The 8,750-nt window shown below is 38.2% G+C and overlaps 1 pseudogene; it reads left to right on the top strand.

Annotated features, from left to right (window-relative positions):
* Positions 1–8,012: 8,012 nt before the first annotated feature.
* LOC127493769 (U2 spliceosomal RNA) lies at positions 8,013–8,191 on the top strand (annotated as a pseudogene).
* The last annotated feature ends 559 nt before the right edge of the window (positions 8,192–8,750 follow it).

Here is an 8,750-nt window from a genome sequence, read left to right as displayed (position 1 = left end):
CTCTGAAAGCAATATAATCATCAGCTTTAACTATATCTTTAACTATGTCCCTGAAGAAGAAAAATTCATAAACAAGTTGAGTGCTGTTTTGCTTTTGTACTTCTAAGTGATCTCCATTTTGCTAAAAATAATAATATGATTATGAAGATATTTCATGTAAATCTAAATTCTATGTCAATCAGAGACCGGGCTTAAAAAAGGAGACCAAGGGTCTTAAAATTATGTATATAATGTGGTAACTGATGTGGTATTTATTCATATATTTCATTATGTTAGCTAATAGAAAATTGCTCACAGAGTAATCATTATTAGCTTAGGACCAGAATTTAGTCTAAGTGTGTGCATTTACAAGTAAGTATATATTACTTCCCTAAGCTGTATTTACTGTCAGTACTTTTACCCAAATATACTTAAGTACTTTATTATGATTAGAAGTAAAGACTATTAAAAACATAATGAGATTAAATGTCAATTTCAGGCTAACAAGAAGATAAAATAGATTCGAAAATCTTGCTTTCTGAAGGTCAATTTTAAGATAAATACTTACGTAACATATTTCTTTTAAAAAAAAGAGAACTGATAAAAAAAAGAGAACTGATACTCCACTATTCAAATCAAAGAAATTTTTTTTTCTATAGAATTGTTTAATGATCTGGAGGAAGTATGAAGAAAAAATGATATTTTTTTAAAGATTTATTTGAAAGAGTTACAGCAAGAGGTAGAGACAGAGAGAGAGGTCTTCCATCCACTGGTTCACTCCCCAGATGGCCGCAATGGGCGGCACTGAGCTGAAGTCAGGAGTCTCTTCCGGGTCTCCCATGCGGGTACAGGGGCCCAAGGACTTGGGCCATCTTCTACTGCTTTCCCAGGCCTTAGCAGAGAGCTGGATCGGAAGAGGAGCATCCAGGACTCGAACTGGTGCCCATATGTGATGCCGACGCTTCAGGCCAAGGTTTTCACTTACTGTACCACAGTGTTGGCCCCTGTTGGTCTTTCTAACAAACACTTTGGGAAGTGTTGTTATGAAATAACTTCAAAATTCTTAAAACTTCAGTTCATTTCTGCCCAATCCCCTACTAAGAGAGAGAGAGACAGAGAGAGAGGGAGAGAGCCATAGAGAGAAAGTGAGAGTGCTACTATCTGCTAGCTCACTCCCCAAAATGCTTGTGATGTGCAGGGCTGGACCATACTGAAGCTGGAGACTAGAAACTCAATATCCAGGTCTATCATATGGGTGACAGGAACTCAGGCTCTTGAAACCTCACCACTACCTTCCAGGGTCTGCATTAGACATAAGCTTGAGTCAGGAGCCAGAGCTGGGCATCAAACCTAAGCTCTCTGATATGAGTCATGGGCATCCTAACTGCACCTTAACCACTAGGCCAAATGTCCATCTCCAGTTTACCTTCAGTTAGCAGCATTTGTATGAATTCTTATATTATCATAAGTTTCTAAGTATGATGACCTAGAACTTTAAAAACAGATTTGTACACTGCATGAGTTTACATGCAGATAGGGGAAAAACAAATGATACAGTATCCACCAAGTTCTCTAGATCTGATAATCAAGATGTGATCTATGGACTTTAGCTCATTTGTGAACTGTTTGTCATTAGTTCACAATAAGATGAGAATGAATCTGAATGTGGCCATTTAGAAATTTTTACAGCATGTAAGCATGATCAGTGGACCTGTCAAATCTAATCATAAAATAATTAGAAATAATTTAACGTGTTTTATATATATATATATCTGATTTTATATTTTCATTTCTTTTTAAAACGAATTTATAGTTATTGCGTTTCACAAATTACCGGTAGGCAATGGATTGAAATGAAAAGGAACAAAACTAGTATTTCTTCACCTTGGATAGTTTGAGAAGCAATGAGACATTCCAGCTACCTGGGGCCTTGATTAGTCTGTAATTCTCTAGGCAGAATCCACTATGGAAGCTCTAGGGGTGTCTACACTGAACTATTGAATGCTTGCCTTCAAGGATACCAATATTGTGGTGGAAATGCTGGCTATTGTTTAGTTCACTCTGTTATTCAGCTGTTCTTTACTGCAAGAAAATACCTGACACAGGTTGCTTATGAAGGAAACAGATTTATTTCAGCTCACAGCTTTTGAGGTTCAAGTCCAGGACTGTCTTGGGTCCACTGGTTTGGCCTCTAGTGATAGTATTATTGCTGGGAGAAATCCAAATCTATTAAGAACATCATATGGCAGGAGGGCTATATCTCTAGCCACTTATATTTCTTCATGGGTGTCACACCATAACAACCTAATCCAGCCTAATCACTTCCCAAAGGACCCCACTAAACACCATAATTGGATTAACATTTCATTGTATTATATTTATGACTTTAGGATCTAAATGCTTGTGTGAGGTCAGGAGCTAAACCACATTCAAACCATAGCATTCATTATTTACTCTCAGATTAACTCTGGTGGACTATTTTAGGGTGATGGTGGAAAGTACCAAGTAGAATTTGTAACCAGAATAATCTGAGTTAAAGCTGTCTGTGACTGATTGTTGAGTTTCAATTTTCTTTGTCTCTGTAATGTCTGTGGCATCCCCCTAGTAGGGTAGCTGTGAAGATCAAGGGTAGTAAGTTATGTGGAGAAGTCTTTGTCTTTCACCTTCATTTTGTCTCTGAACACAACATAAAGAGGTCAAAGGTTTCAAATGCATGACTAAAATTGGCTAAAATAATCCTGATCAACAGCTTTTACAAATGTGGGTTCATCTCTCAGGATAATCTTTTGGAAGAAGTCATGCATCTTGTTTTTATAAAATTTTTGAGCGCAAGTTGCCATGAACACACAATCAAAGGAAAGATATTCATCTGTAAGATTTTTTTTCTCTGCCTGCTGAGCCCTACTGGAAAGCTGGGACAGTGAACAAGGCGATAATATCATAAGCCATTATTATTATCTCATCAATGAAATCGTTTATAATGATGACGGGGCGAGCTGTGTGCTAATAGTGAAGTCATCCCATGTAATTTATAAAAGCTGCATATGGTGATATACCACTTCCCACTGTTTTACATCTATTTATAACTCAATTATCTGATACTGTTGTTAAGAAGGTTTCTTTCAGATTGAAGAGTACTGAGCTAAACTGATGGCAAAAAAAAAAAACAACAACAAACAAAACCCTGTAAAATTGTATTTAGCTTAATATGTTGTTTCTGTTTAGCCCAGTGCCCAACTCTTTGTGATTTCAACTAGTAGTTTATATTTGGTTTATAGATTAAATAAGGTATTTACTTTCATTTTTATATTTGCATGTAGAATTTTTTAAATCTGGTGCTATTAGTAACTTGAATGCATTATTAGCTCCAGCCAAGGGATAAATTAAGCTCATTTGAGAAGAACATTTCTTGTCTGTTTCAAAGATACTGTTTCTGAAATTATCGTTATGCTTGGTAATGGCCACAAAAGTGTTAATATCCTCAGGAATGCAACTCACTGTCTTCCTCAATGACTCACTGGAAACACAGGTGGCCATATGATTATTTTCAATTTCTATTCCTTGGGTTCTCTTTAGTTTGAGCACTATTTAAATGCTAAGATTCCTTTAACCTATTGCTGTGTGTGTGCACATACATGTTATTAGGTTTCATACTTTTAATAGTGTTTTTTTTTATTAAATTTATTTTATTTTTTTGACAGGCAGAGTGGACAGTGAGAGAGAGACAGAGAGAAAGGTCTTCCTTTGCCGTTGGTTCACCCTCCAATGGCCGCCACGGCTGGTGCACTGCAGCTGGCACACCTCGCTGATCCGATGGCAGGAGCCAGGTACTTATCCTGGTCTCCCATGGGGTGCAGGACCCAAGTACTTGGGCCATCCTCCACTGCCTTCCCGGGCCACAGCAGAGAGCTGGCCTGGAAGAGGGGCAACCGGGACATTATCCGGCGCCCCGACCGGGACTAGAACCCAGTGTGCCGGTGCTGCAAGGCGGAGGAATAGCCTAGTGAGCCGCGGCGCCGGCCAATAGTGGTTTAATGATAGTAACTTTGAGTTTCTTAATTAATTTTTTTTCTAATTTGTCCCTATTGTTATTTGTAATCCTATTTTTTTTTTTTTTTATTTTTGACAGGCAGAGTGGACAGTGAGAGAGAGAGACAGAGAGAAAGGTCTTCCTTTGCCGTTGGTTCACCCTCCAATGGCCGCCGCTGCAGCCGGCGCACCGCGCTGATCCGATGGCAGGAGCCAGGAGCCAGGTGCTTTTCCTGGTCTCCCATGGGGTGCAGGGCCCAAGCACCTGGGCCATCCTCCACTGCACTCCCTGGCCATAGCAGAGAGCTGGCCTGGAAGAGGGGCAACCGGAACAGAATCCAGCGCCCCGACCGGGACTAGAACCCGGTGTGCCAGCGCCGCAAGGTGGAGGATTAGCCTATTGAGCCACGGCGCCGGCCTGTAATCCTATTTTGATGGAAAACAATCAACAATACAGTGTTTGAATGACATGGGAATGCACCAGATAAATATTTCCTTGAGAAACAATGTGGCAGACTGAAAATGAATCAAACTAATCATTAGTGTCCTACATTCAGAGTGCTTGGAATATAATATATTGTGTTGGTTTGGTTGACTTAAAAACACAACCAACTTAGCTATAAAGATACAAACTTAAAGGAACTACAGTCTAAGCAGAAAAGATAAATGACTTAGTGGGTCATGATGTTATTAATGAGATCAGCTAAATAAAGACAAAATTGCCATCTTTTAAATTAGAGACATCTAACAATTTTGTGGTGTGGGAGTGTTTAATATATTAAGTAAATTACTTCCAAGACCTCCCTTATTTATGTAAATCCTCTCAGAGATAAAGATGTTTAATTAGGAATAGTGTCAGTGATTGGTACCCATTATCAAAATGAATTAATAAATAAGTCAATTAACAAATTTTTAAAAAGGTGAATTATTTATCTAAGCAATATCCTGCCAGAAGCAAAGGGATAGTCATAATTTGATAGAAGTAGAGAAGGTAAGCTTAAGCCCTGGCCAATTTTTTGGTCCATGTAGAAAGTTATGTCTAAATCACTTCTGTGGCACCCAGAGCCCAAGGAATGGCCCAGGTTTTCTTTATTGATCTTCATGTGGAGAAGATTCTCATGAAGGTTGTGGGTAGGATTGTGGTTAGTCTTCCCTCTGGGAAAGGCTTTGCCCCTAGTATAGAGATGCCAATGAAACCAGCACTCTCATGCGCTTCTTCTTGTGATTCAGGAATGCGTTCTGGACGCACATTTCTGCCCTAGAGAATCTGACAGAGTGGAGAAGGACTTCCATAACTGAGCTGAGCTTTCCCTCATCTTGTGCACAATTATCAGAGGCTATTCCAACTGGGGGGTGGGCACATTACTGCCACTTTCTCCCTGAACCACAGTGTTGCTTAAGATAATTTTTAAAAATTACTAATCTTTATGTTTTAGAGAATTTTTCAGCTGAGAGCAAAATGAAGCAGAATGCTCAAAGTGTCCCTGTCCCTTCCCCCTACTATCAATAACCTACACCACAGTGGTACTTTTGTTAGCTGTTAATGAATCTAGGGGCCGGCGCTGTGGCGTAGCAGGTAAAGCTGCCACCTGCAATGCTGGCATCCCATATGGGTGCTGATTTGAGTACCTGGCTGCTCCACTTCCGATCTCGCTCTCTGCTGTGGCCTGGGGAAGCAGTAGAAGATAGCCCAAGTCCTTGGTCCCCTGCACCCACGTGGGGGACCCAGAGGAAGCTCCTGGCTCCTGGCTTCCGATCAGCGTAGCTCTGGCAGTTGCGGCCAACTGGAGAATGAACCAGCGGATGGAAGATTTCTCTCTCTCTCTGCCTCTCCTTCTGTGTGACTCTGACTTTCAAGTAAATAAATAAATCTTAAAAAAAAAAAAAAAAAACAGTTAATGAATCTTTGACACATTATTACAAAATGAACTCCATAATTTATTTTAAGGTTTAATCTTGGCATCATATATCCTATGGGTTTGGACTAATGCATTAGCATTTTTCTCTTACTATACTGAAATACTTGAGATAATTAGATAAAGAAATGAGATTGATTTAGATCACTCTGATGAGTAATTCATGGCAGATGACATAAGTACATGTGAGAGGAAGAGACAAAAATGCCAAACAGGAAGTCAGAAGCAATTCAGAGATGAGGCTCACTTTTTTAACAACTCACTCTAGAAAGAATCATCTTCATCCATTCTGTAGGCAGTGCCCTCAGCGACCTACGGACCTCCACTTCACTTCCCAGCACTATCAAACCAAGACCAGGTTTTCAACATGTGAACCTTTAGACAACACACTGAAACAAAATCCAACCTATGTATTATGATGTGTAACCACCATTACAGTATCAGGCAGAACAGTTTCAGTGCCCTAAAAATCCTCTGTGCTCTGCTTGTTCCTGTTTCCCTCATCCCTAACCTTTGGAAACCACTTTTTATTCTCTGCAGTTTTGCCTTTCTCTGAATGTCATATAATTGGAATCACACAGTGTATAGTCTTTTCATACTGGCTTCTTTCATTTGATAGCACGTTCCCTCTATATCTTTTTATGGATTGATAGCTCATTTCTTTTTAGTGCTGAATAATATTTCACTGTCCAAATGTACTGCAGTTTACTTATCCACTCACCGACTGAAGGGCATCTTGATTGCTTCCAAGTTTTGGCAATTAATAATAAAGATGTTATAAACACTAACACTCAGGTTTTTGTGGTTTCAAGTTATCTGGGTAAATACCAAGAAACTTGGTGGCTGGATTGTGTGAAAAGAGTCCATTTAGTTTTATAAGAAATTTCAAACTATCTTTCAAAGTTGCTGAACCATTATACATTTCCATCAACAATGAATGAGACTTCCTTTCATTCTACATCCTTGCCAGCATTTGATGCTGCCAGTGTTTGAGGTTTTGATTGTTCTAACAGGTGTGTTGTGGTATCTCAACTTTAATTTAGGCATAAGCCATTTTTAATAAGAGTCACATAAAAGGATACACACCTGCCAAAATTTTCCAGGTCTTAAAATGAAATGCTTATTTCAGTAAGAGTTACAGTGGTCCTCCTCCTCATATCCACAGTTTCACTTTTCACAATTTTAGTCACCTGTGGTTCAAAAATATTAAATAGAAAATTTCAAAAAAATGCATAATTTTTAAATTGTGTGTTGCGCTGAACACGATGATGAAATCTTATACCAGCCTGCTCCGTGCCACACAGGATGGGGGTCATCACTTTGTCCAGCATATTCACGTTGTACACACTCTCCATCTGTTACTCGTTCAGTAGCTATCTCTCACTTGATCCACTGGTTACCACATGTCTCTCTCAGTATTGCAGTGATAGGGTTTAAGCAGCCCTTACATGGTATTCTTATGATGCCTCACAAGGCTTACACATCATTCACCTCACTTCATGCCATCAGGTAAACAGTATCAGCCATATCGTCACAAGAAAAAAGGAGAGTACAGTATAGTATTTTGAGATTATTATGTTTTATTTTAAGTTGTTGTTAATATCTTACTGTGGCTAATTTATAAGTTCAACTCTATCAGAGGTGTGTATGTATTAAAAAAAACATACTACACATATGACTCCATATGATCCACAGTTTCAGACGTCCACTGAAGATCTTAGAAAGTAGCCCCTGTGGGTTAGGGTGATTATTGTGATTATTTTAAAGAACATAACTATATAGAGTTAAGACTGGAATCCTTACTGGAAGAAGAAAAAAAGACAAAAATTGTAAAGACTTTAATATTATCAACTTAATTCCCTTTCAAATGCTCTGTTCTAGAAAAAGAACCATTTAAAGCTTTCATTTATCTGGTTGTGGCCACTGTTTATCTAAAAGTATTTCCACAAAAAGGCACACAGACAATGACACTGCAGATAGGAAACACATAGAATGTTTGCAGCTAGGTGTTGTGGTAATACTTGTAGTCTATATTGGGCCATGTGTTATTTTTTTTAAAGGAAAATTGTGTCCTTATTGAAACAATGAATCGCTTCTCGGCCTTTTGGCTAAGATCAAGTGTGTGTTGAAACAATGATTTAGTGGTGGAATGTCACAAACGCTGATTAGCTAACCAGTCTATTTTTTAATGACAGCATGCAAAATATTGCTACGCAATTTGTATAGTTATTATTTAAAAAAAACTACACATGAAAAGTAAATCATGCAAAGTGTGCTACCGGTGTTTTCATTTTGTACTTCACATTCTTATTAAACAGATTTGTCAATGTGAGATCAAGATATCAGTACTGTGTGAAAGTACCCGATGGTAATTGAGATTTCTTACATGTTTTAAAAAACAAGATGGCCTCTGAATCAGGCAACCCATAGTTATTAATTGGCTAATCCTTTGACTAGAAGCGAAGTAAAGAAACTAACATTCTAGAGTAATTTTTTTCATTTGTGCAAAAGATTCAAGGTTTGGGGGTAAACAAAATGCAATTACTTTTTATAGCTATGAAATCATTTCAACAAGACCATTAAATTGCTTTCAGAATGTAACAGGTAAAGTTTATGCTAGCAACAGCTTGTTGTGTAATTATCACATGGGAGCATTTTTCCCAAACTCTAATTTCAGTAGATATTGGTTTAATTTATCAGAATTTTCCATTATTGTGTTTTCAGGTAAAGCATTAAGTTATTACTCAAACACAATGGTGTCTGAGATCTTATGTATTACAATCTGAATGAGCAGACAGAAACAGAATCATATCTCATTCTAGTCAA

The sequence above is a fragment of the Oryctolagus cuniculus genome, chromosome 7 (assembly GCF_051225735.1).
Source record: "Oryctolagus cuniculus isolate XC-2025 breed Fujian yellow rabbit chromosome 7, ASM5122573v1, whole genome shotgun sequence".
Taxonomy (NCBI): domain Eukaryota; kingdom Metazoa; phylum Chordata; class Mammalia; order Lagomorpha; family Leporidae; genus Oryctolagus; species Oryctolagus cuniculus.
This window is presented reverse-complemented; position numbering and strand designations above follow the sequence as displayed.